We start from the raw sequence: 11,563 nt of genomic DNA on the forward strand, positions 1-11,563 counted from the left end.
ATCTGATCATCCCTCTTGCCCGTCTAACCACCATGAGGAGCAGAGCATTCAGCCGTTCTGTTCCCAAGCTCTGGAATTCATTACCTACCAAGTTTAGAAATATCAAATCATATTCATCCTTCAAATGTAAACTTAAAACGCATCTGTTTAAAATGGCTTTTTCTTTATGATTACAGTGGTTATGTTTGGTTTAAATTTTATTTTTTTTGTATTTTCTGATGTTTTTAGTTGTTTATAATTGTGTCTTTTATTTATTTATTGTTTGTTTGGTGCCCTTGAGTTCTCAGAAAGGCGCCTTGTATAAATACACTCACCTAAAGGATTATTAGGAACACCATACTAATACGGTGTTTGACCCCCTTTCGCCTTCAGAACTGCCTTAATTCTATGTGGCATTGATTCAACAAGGTGCTGAAAGCATTCTTTAGAAATGTTGGCCCATATTGATAGGATAGCATCTTGCAGTTGATGGAGATTTGTGGGATGCACATCCAGGGCACGAAGCTCCCATTCCACCACATCCCAAAGATGCTCTATTGGGTTGAGATCTGGTGACTGTGGAGGCCATTTTAGTACAGTGAACTCATTGTCATGTTCAAGAAACCAATTTGAAATGATTCAAGCTTTGTGACATGGTGCATTATCCTGCTGGAAGTAACCATCAGAGGATGGGTACATGGTGGTCATGAAGGGATGGACATGGTCAGAAACAATGCTCAGGTAGCCCGTGGCATTTAAACAATGCCCAATTGGCACTAAGGGGCCTAAAGTGTGCTAAGAAAACATCCCCCACACCATTACACCACCACCACCAGACTGCACAGTGGTAACAAGGCATGATGGATCCATGTTCTCATTCTGTTTATGCCAAATTCTGACTCTACCACTTGAATGTCTCAACAGAAATCGAGACTCATCAGACCAGGCAACATTTTTCCAGTCTTCAACTGTCCAATTTTGGTGAGCTCGTGCAAATTGTAGCCTCTTTTTCCTATTTGTAGTGGAGATGAGTGGTACCTGGTGGGGTCTTCTGCTGTTGTAGCCCATCCGCCTCAAGGTTGTGCGTGTTGTTGCTTCACAAATGCTTTGCTGCATACCTCGGTTATAACGAGTGGTTATTTCAGTCAAAGTTGCTCTTCTATCAGCTTGAATCAGTCGGCCCATTCTCCTCTGACCTCTAGCATCAACAAGGCATTTTGCCCACAGGACTGCCGCATACTGGATGTTTTTCCCTTTTCACACCATTCTTTGTAAACCCTAGAAATGGTTGTGCGTGAAAATCCCAGTAACTGAGCAGATTGTGAAATACTCAGACCGGCCCGTCTGGCACCAACAACCATGCCACGTTCAGAATTGCTTAAATCACCTTTCTTTCCAATTCTGACATTCCGTTTGGAGTTCAGGAGATTGTCTTGACCAGGACCACACCCCTAAATGCATTGCAGCAACTGCCATGTGATTGGTTGATTAGATAATTGCATTAATGAGAAATTGAACAGGTGTTCCTAATAATCCTTTAGGTGATTGTAAAATGTATTATTATTATTACATGAGCACTGTGAGATGGAGAGGTGGAACTGCAGACTAGCATGGAGACTCAGGTTCAGCTACTGTATAACTAAAAGTGCTTTTTAAGGCCCACTGTCTTGCACCCCCCCTTTTGTGTTTCCCCACATATCACCTGACAGCTGTCCACATACCACACTAGCTGAGAATTGCAGTACTAATCTATAACTACAGTGATACAGAACAACTTTCACGTAACAACTGCAGAACATTTTCAGTTAGTTTATTTAAAAACATGTGACAATTTAAAGATAACCTTCAAAACTGAAATTAAGTTTTTGGTCAAGAACATCAACCACTCCAGGAGTGCCATGACCTCTCAAGTGCCATCTGGTGGACTCCCAGGGGGCCATTGCCCACAGTTTTAAATTCGGAGACAAAGTCAGAGTGGCGAGATTTTGTTGGTTTGGACATATACTAGGTATATTGGGAGAAGGATGCTAAGGATAGAGCTGCCCGGGAAGAGGAAATGAGGAAGGCCTAAGAGAAGGTTTATGGATGTGGTGAGAGAGGACATGTAGGTGATGGGTGTAACAGAGCGAGATACAGAGGACAGAAAGATACGGAAGAAGATGATCCGCTGTGGCAACCCCTAATGGGAGCAGCCGAAAGAAGAAGAAGATGTAGCCTACTGCTGCAAACTCTTTAAGACAAAATTAATTATATGTCATTGGATATCTTAAAAGTCAAAGTTATGCAGCTGACATAAATATTATTCAGACCCTTGAACACTGGAAGCTATACATTTTTCACATTTGAAAGAAATTATCTCAGTACTGATTCCTTCCTCTTGGCCTCTTCCTGTGCACCAATGAATTCACTGTCACCTTTTCTGGATAAAAACTCTAATGCGATTAGGAATCATTGGTCACACAATCTGTCTGAATGAAAAGTATGAAAAAAAGATACTAATGGACATTTTAAGGAAGTCAACCCTATAATGATTAGCATGCACAGATTATGGAAACAGTGCAAGCTAGGCATGGAGAGGTAAACAGTTACTGTTGGAGAAGAAATCGCACCAGAAGCTCTCACCTCAAAAGAAGGCTCTAGGAGTCAGAGGATAGGCAAACAGAGTAATTAGCTTTATTGTAATAAACAATGGCACAAACTTAACCCAATTAAGCCAAACTGAGTTTAGCCCTGAACAAGCCAAAAGTCAAAGTTTATATAATCATTTTGTATCATTCTGACCTTGCTCAAGATCTCTCATTCGCTGCTTATTTGACTCCCTTCTGAAGCTGGCCTCTTTTATGTTATTATGGAAACCACCAATATTCTCCATGTTTTGTTATTCATCTTCACCTTTTGCTTTGCTTATTTTCTGGCCAGCTTTCAACTTGCAGGTGCTCCTCCTCTCTATCTATCCTTCTCCCCCTTTTCTGTTCTCCAGGCTGTTAAGATATTGGTGGTTTCATCTAAGCTTTAATTAAAAAAGCAATATGGCATGTGCCTTTATTTAACTATTTGCTTGGCATACCTAATTTGTGCTACTGCTTACACTAAGTTTAATACTTATATGTTTTATATCTATTTATGCTAATACATTAATATAACTTTTCATTTTCCATGAATTTTACATTGAAAGGCTTAAAGAGGTCAGAGCCTGAGACTAAAGGGGCTCTGATTAATACTATTCTGAAGATTAGAAGAAGTTAGTCATTGAGTACGGAAGTTAGTAGAAAGAATTAATCATCTTAGGATCTACCAGGAATTTGTCATAAAACACAATGAAACAGCTGGCACTGTGGTCAGATGAGACTAATACTGAACTTTACCTACAAAATTTGGTAACACTAATAATTTTCATAAATAATTAAGTAAAAAGTAAATAAGTAATTAAGTATATAACTTTTAACAGATTATTAGTTCATATAAATTGAAATACAGTAGTTAAAAATGTCAGATAATGTATATATTGGGAATACTGTACTAAGTCATTACTGAAACTTACATCTTTATAAATTATTTAATAATTAGTTATAGACATTTTATGTACGTAATTTAAAGGTTGAAACTACTTATCCAATGTAAAGATTTCTAAAGGTATATTTGTTACTAGCTTTTGCACAGAGGTTTATTTTTTAATATCCAGCCTTCATGGGGGATGCACATTTTTGTTTTATGTCTTCTTTTGTTTGTATTTTTTTATTTTTGCTTTTTTGCATTACTCAGTTTAATTAGATTTTTTCTATGTATGTATTTTTCAGTAACATTCCTTGTGTTTTGTGGGTGGGGCCCCGAGAGGTGGAGCCCCCTGCCCATCACTGCAAGGGGTTGCCCTCAATTCTATAAGGGTGGGGGCAACCCACGATTCCTTGAAGTTGATTTTTCTGTGTTTTGTGATTTTCTGGATATTCTGAACCTGTATTCTGGTTTTTTTTCTTTGCCTTGGATTTTGTACTGGGACTTCGTTTGCTTTAGTTTCCCTTGATTGTGTCAGGCAACACATTTTATTTTTTTGTGCTCCAAAGAGCTTAATTTTTGTTACAGAGCAAATTTTCAAAAATAAATATTTTTATTATGAAAAGATCCAGTGTTTCTTTGTTTGATGGTAACATCCACCTCTAGTGGCCATTTTTGGAAGTTTTGTTCTTTAGGAACTCTTGAGTGTCTTAACACTGTCTTAAATAGCAACAACCTGATGATGTCACTAACTACAACATCCGGCTGCCATGTGGTAGCAAAGGGAGCTGTCAATAACAACAATGTGGCCAAAAGAAAGTACACAAATAGAAGTAACCGTGAGTGAAAAGAAATTACAAAATGGTGGTGGTAAAGATATAAATAAAATAATGATATGAAATAATCATGACCTCAAAATGAAAATATAAACACATAAAAATATTGGAATCTACATGTTCCAAAACCTCATAATCATAATAAAAGTATTATCCAAAGTTCAAAGTGCAAGTGTCACCATACCACAAAGAAACGATTCCACTAACGTATGGTTAGTGATAGCATTCAGCTGTGGGTCTGCTTCCTATTGACATGGACTGGGCTTTTTTTTCAATTGACGAGGAAATGGATAGAGAATAGCATCAGAAAATATTGTAAATGTGTTTTAGTTGAAACACTAAAGCTTAGGAGATGATTAGCATTTCAGTAGAATATCGATTACGATCACTTTCACAAATATTGAAATGGCTCAAGAGAAGAAAGGAAATTGACTTTGAGTTTCCCAGTCAAAGTTCTGATCTCAGCCCCTTTGACAATTTATAGTTTGAAAATAGCGGTCCGCAAACCTTGCAGAGAAAGAGCAATCTGTCAAAAGGAATGGACCAAAATCACTCATAACTAATGCACAAAGAGAGTAGGCACCTACATCGAAAGATTCAAACTGTTTTAATGATGCAGGGGTTGCTCATCAGAACAGTGCTGTGTTGGATCTGAATGCTTATGTTGCAGAGTGTTTAAGTTTTTAATATGATTCATGACAGCTGCTTGCAAGTAACACGTTTGCCATTAAATTTGACCTTCTGGAGCACATGAGTTTGCAATAAAAATACCGACTGCAGAAAGATATCTGGGTATTATTTTAATGCAACATCAAGGGGCTGAACACTTTCAAAGAGTACTGTAGTTAAAATATATTCCAGGAAAACTATACAACTATATTTGGGAATTTTATAAATGCTGCCTGTTAAAAGTGCTTCATTTGCTGTTAGCTGTATCTAATAAGCTGTAGAAGATAACATTTTACCAAAACATTACACTAGATCTCAAATACCGTTTTAAAGAAAGACTGTGACAGGCAGCCTCGGCCATTACCCGGCCAGGACGCCAGCTGGATGGAAGGACCAGGGGAGAAAGCATCTGTGAAGCACTACCACACCTCGGACACTAGATGGCAGCCCTCCTGGTCGGTGGTAGCACCACGGATTTCCATAGGGCATGCTGGGAGTTGGAGTTTGGTACAGCCCTGTTTGGTTCTGTAAGGGCCGACAGGGGGAGCTGTAGAGCCATACAGTGGACTTCCACCACACCTGAGGGTGATTCCAGGTAACGCTGATGAGCCACCTGGAGCACTCCCAGGAGCAACATAAAAGGAGCCCCTCACTCCATTTGTTGAGCCAGAGCCAGAGCCAGAGCCAGAGCAGAGTAGAGTAGAGCAGAGGAAAAGAAAAGGAAAGGAAAGGAAAGGAAAGGAAAAGGACTGAGCTTTGGTCTTGTGGACATTGTGCTCTTGTGGGAAGCCTGTAAATGAAGGTGTGCTGTGTGGAGAAACTTGTGTCCTGCCTGTCTGTGTTGGGGTTAGTGCAGCTTTACACGCCCTGGTGGTCCACAAGACCTACAAACCAAATTCACTACTGAACAATGATGGTAAGGTGCAATACGCTTGCAATATGCCAAGTCCTGTTATCTATAGATAGATTTTTTTTTAAAATAGAGTTCAGTGGGTATATCTGTTTACTGTACTATACAAATCTGAGTATTATTCCAGCATACACTACTGGTCAAAGTTTCAGAACATCTCCATTTTTCTAGTTTTCATTGAAATTTAAGCAGTTCAGAACTGCTGAATAACCTGAAATGGTACAAAGGTAAGCAGTAAGAAAAAAAGTAAAAAAGTGGTTTGCAAAGACTGAAACATGATGTAATTTTCAGTGTTATACAGAAAGGCCCTTTTCAAAGAACAAGAAATAGCTTCACAACCTATGACGAAAGTTGATGTTAACAATTCCTACAGGTTTTCCAACTTTTGTTGATTACTTACAAACCCTCTGGCTATAAGAAACAGTGTTTGAACAAACTGGATTGCAACATTCTCTGAAGCATTATCTAGACAATACTGCACTGTATATTGCTATCATAATGGCGAGAAAAAGGCAATTAACAAAGAGAGACAAAAGGCCACTATTACCCTTTAAAGTGTGGGTCTTGTGTTTAGTTTCAAAAAAAGCACAGGTGTCAGTGAGTACAGTTTTCTATATCATCAAAAGGATCTTGGAAACTGGAGGAAACTCTAACAGGTACAGGTCTGCCACAACTCAATCAGTAGGAAAGTCCCAGTGTGATAGGCACCTCACAGGATAATGTTCTAAGAAAGCATTACTTTCAACTGTGAACAGAAGACTTCATAATGCAGACTTGACAGGTCATGTTGCAGTAAGAAATGAGGTTGAGAGCATTCACTGATACAGCTCCCACCCACCACACAATGAACCACCTCAGGATCCCAAATTAGGACCTGAGCACAGCCATGCAACAGGTAACACCTCAGCACCACACTTGTTCGAATGGAGTGGAACAGTGTGTGGTTTTTTAATAGGGGCTAAAATGACCCCCAACCTCTGCATTTTCCCTGCAAGTTGGAGGACCACCTTGTAGGAATGTATGTAGGTCAATGTTATACCCAGGATGGGTTATGGGCCTTGCTCAAGGGTTCAATGGAGTGGAATCACTTCTGGCATTTACAGGAATTGAACTGGTAACCTTTCAAATGTTGGTGCAGATCCCTAGCCTCAGAGCCACTACTCCACCTTACATTAAGAAAGCCATTGCTAAAATTTCAAAATAAGAAAAAAAGGGTTGCCTGGGTCAGGAACGAGTTCCAGTCTCAATGTAATCTCAAATTAAAGCATGGAACAAATGAACAAGTTGAGATAAGGATACTTCACAGCAGTTAGGTTGTGCTTGAAGTTATTGTCCTGTGAGGCACCTATCATGCAAGCTGACCACCCTCAAAAACTTGTTGTCCGATTCTGTTGTGGCTTTAGGTCTACAAACCTGTTCCTGTCAGAGTTTCCTCCACTTTTCAAATTCCTTTTGATGGTGCAGGAAACTATACTCAATGACACTTTGTATTAAACTCTTCTCTATCTACCTCTGCAAACGGCCATAGCCTAAGATGATTATAAAGGTAGAACTTGCACTGGTGACCCATAGTGCTCTATTTTACAGATCCATATTCAATAATGCTGCAAAAATGGAATCTATTAAATTAAATCTATAAAATGTATGGGTTTACAATTACCAAGAACAAGAGTGTATTATTCCCTGTAAAAAGTGTTGCATATTACTGTAATTAGGTTAAACTTTCCTTTCTCAGAACAGTTCTCTGATTTATAGTACCACAAAAAATTAAAGATCTGCACAGATTTATTTTTTGTAATAAAATGGGAAGCAGCAGAGAAAATGCTAGTAAATTGTAATTTTTTTAATCTCACATTAACTGGATATTCCTGAAAGGTTCAAGAAACTTTTTTTACAGTATCTTTACATATATTGTCATTGCTTAAAAATTTAAATGCAACTTGTAAGTTTGTTTACTTGGAATGCAAAAATAGCCATATACTGAGAAGAAAATTCTACAAAGATTTAAAGCAGAGGGGTAATAAAGGACAGTTTTGCATCTTATTGTACTACTGGGTTGTGAATATGTACACTTTGAGGCTATGGAAGGAAGGAAGCAAACAATAACAAAACTGCACCCACTTGGGTAAGCTAAACCATGGAAAGGGAAACTTGAATTCAAGATGCTCTTTGTATGCTTTGCTCTGTGCTCTAGTCACTACTGACTTTTTCATATGATCAAATACCAATGCAGAAAATCCTTCAGGTCCAAAATATTATTCTCAGCTACTACTATTCTTCCAGCCTTCTGTTTAATTCACGGTAGTCGCAAGAAATCCAGACATTTAGACACTTCAGTGTAAACAATATGCGTGCACATTTTAGACACTAATACTTTTAAATACTGTATCTTCAAGTAACATACTGTACTATTTTCATACATACACACAGAAGTTAAAAACTTCCTTAAAAACTTTCCCAGCTTTTTAAATTTTCTATTGCAGCGTTTCTCAACCTTTAAGTATTTGCGACCCGAGTTTTCATAACAGTTTTAATGGCGCCCACCCTAACATTTTTTTGAAATGTAGATGCATATTTTATTATACCAACTTAACTTTTATCGACATTTATCTAACTCTATATTTATTGTTCTAGCATCAGAATGTATTTTTTCATATTTTTGATTCTTGTTTTCTTTTTTTCACATCTTCGTGCCCCCTTTTTGTTACTTCGCACCCCCCTAGGGGGACCCACCCCACAGGTTGAGAATCACTGTTCTATTCATTTATGTGCTTTAAAGTATACTAGTTAATAATGATGATAATTTCAATGCAGAGATTGCAAGTTTAGTGAACACCCAGTCACAATTGCTTTCCAGAGGAGGGCTCATTAGATAGATAGATAGATAGATAGATAGATAGATAGATAGATAGATAGATAGATAGATAGATAGATAGATAGATAGATAGATAGATAGATAGATTCTTAAAGCTGCCTTTAAATGAATTATAATAACTTGATTTAATAATCCTTTGCTTATGACAAAGTACGTACTAGGAGTACAAGTTTGGTATTTTTCAATGTGTTTAATGTCTTTAGTATTAGGTTCTACTACAAGCTGTTTTAATAATAACCTGTTATCCCGAAATGGTTTGTAAAATTCCAGTTCTTGCCGGTATGCTTAGAACATAAAAGTCTGACCTGGTAAAAAATGATATAACTATTTATGTTGTATTTTACATATGCTTTTTGTGTGCACCTTTTACTAAAATTGTACCACTGTCATTATTCTGAAGGTCCAAGTACAAATTTCATTATACTATGGGCACATGACAATAAACTAGATGGCACTGTACCATTGTGAGCTGTTCTCGGGAGCCATACAATTACTGATTTGATTGTACCATGCTAATCTGAACTTGTGCTTGAGCTGGCAGTGTTTGAAAATCAAGCAGGTTTGCTGTTCCTGATACACTCATACCAGCACAGTTGGCACTCTTTATCCTGCCACATATATTATTAGTATTGCTTACTCTCCCTCTGAATTTCACACATATACACAATCTGTAAAAAATCTGCCTATCTTAAAAGTACTACCGTATCTGCCCATACAGATCAATCAGATTCATGGAAAGACTGATGATGTCCCAAATAATAGGGCAGGTTTTCTCTATATATGTAATGCATTATTTTGTGTAATACAACATGCAGACTAAATTAAGCCAAATGATTGCAAAATTTAGCAATAACGAGGCACTGACAAAGGCCTTCCAATTGCTTATACGGATTTTCTAACATTAGTCTTTTAATTATAATCACAGAGATACACAATTTATTCAGAGAAGCAACTACATGCATTTAAAGACACTGGTCTTCACTGAAATCTTTTTTCATGTTATATATATAGTGGCATGCATGTGTACCAGAGGATCTCCTTCCTTCACCTTGGTTTGCCCACTCACAGCTCAAGGAAGACACCCAGTGAGGGGAACTGAAAAGGCAGGTACCCAGAGATGAGTGGCCCTGGAAGGTGGTGTCTCAGTTTGGACCCAGAACCTGACCCAGAGCTCCTGTGCAATTCCTGATACTCCATTAACTTGGGAAGTGCTATATGATGAGCTGCTGAAGCTGTCTTTTTGTTGTGCCATTTTCTGTTTATTTTTTGTTTATTAAACAGGGTCACCCTGTTGGTGTCTCAACATTTGAAAGTGATTCTCCTTATCTGTCAATCCAGTCACTATATATATATATAAAAAAATCAATTTCTTTATTAGCATTTTTTTAACAAAGAGAAATAAATTAAAGAGTGAAGTTCAAAAGGACTCAAGTATACTATATTAAATTTTCTTCTGATTACCTTATCAGTATGTAAATGGTGAAAACATTGTGCTTTGAAGAAAATTAAGCAACACTCACTTCAACCTTAGGTGTAACACTGACATTATAGACTTGAGTTTGGAGGAATTAATGGGTGAACTGGGTATGTTTTTTGCTCCTGACAAGAGTCTCAAAGTCTGGAGTTACAGTAGACAAAGCAACTCTGAGGTCATGCTCAATGTCCGGTCTGTTTCTGTGTTTTGTCTTCAGCTGAACCAGAGCTGAGAATCCACACTCACAAAGACAGGTAATGCTGAATGGTACCAGGATTTTTACTGCTTGTGTGGCAAGACAAGGATACTCACTTATAACAGTGCTGCACCAGAACTGGGTGAGGCTTACCTCCATGAATTTCTTTTTTAGCGCTTGGTCACATGATGGCTCCACCAGCTGACTCTCTTTGTTGCTTGGCAAAATGTCGATTCCAAATGGGTCACGTATCCAGTCATCATCCATCTGTTTTTTGGGAAAGTAGTCATTAAACCGCTCAAGAAGTTTATTCAGATGTGTCGTAATCGTTTTCCTCTTTACATTTTTTCTTGCCGCGAACAGTTGCTGTCCCTCATGACAGGCATTGGGGAACATGTCGAGTCGTTTTTTAGAAACATGATTTGCCCAGAAGGAGATCTTTTTTTTGGAAGCATTGAACTTGTCATACTGTTCAAAATTGTTGTGCCCCCTCCCCTGCACAGACACACTTAATGTGTTTAATTGTTCAAATACATCAGTGAGGTAAGCAATGTGTGCGAGCCACACACTGTTGCTAAACAGGTCTGCAAGATGCGAATTGTTCTGGGCAAGAAAAGCTGCGATTTCAGCTTGTAGTTCATAAAAACGGGACAGACAGTACCTTTCCCCTCGAAAGCCAGTGTACCTCAGCATGATACAACACCTGTACATGCTCCCTACCAAGATCTTGGCACAGTTTCTGAAAACATCTGGTGTTCTTTGCACTGCATTTAATGTAGTTTATGACTTGGATAACATCTTTTAATGTTCCATGAACACTGGTACCATATCCTTTGCTGCCAGGGCCTCCCGATGTAAAAAAACAATGGTTCCAAGTTGCATTCTGAGCTTTCTCAAGTATTCTCCTTACAACCCCCAAGTTTTTTTCTGTCATGGAAGCAGCGCCATCAGTTGTGATACCAACACACATGTCCCAGCTTAGGCCCACTGAACACAAATACAAGTCCACAGAGCTGAAAATATCCTTTGCAGTCGTAGTAGTAGGGAGCTCTCTTGTGCAGAGAAATTGTTCCTGTAAGTCCCCGTCCCACACGTCTCACGTAAACGAGTAAAACAGCTCTGTTTGTTATGT

The 11,563-nt window shown here is 38.3% G+C and overlaps 1 protein-coding gene across 4 annotated transcripts in view; it reads right to left on the minus strand.

Moving 5' to 3' along the window:
• LOC120532735 (leucine zipper putative tumor suppressor 3-like) overlaps positions 1-11,563 on the minus strand; it is a 112,914-nt gene that overhangs the window by 12,824 nt on the left and 88,527 nt on the right. The gene's annotated exons all lie outside the window — the stretch shown is intronic.

The sequence above is a fragment of the Polypterus senegalus genome, chromosome 7 (genome assembly GCF_016835505.1).
Source record: "Polypterus senegalus isolate Bchr_013 chromosome 7, ASM1683550v1, whole genome shotgun sequence".
Classification (NCBI taxonomy): Eukaryota; Metazoa; Chordata; class Cladistia; order Polypteriformes; family Polypteridae; genus Polypterus; species Polypterus senegalus.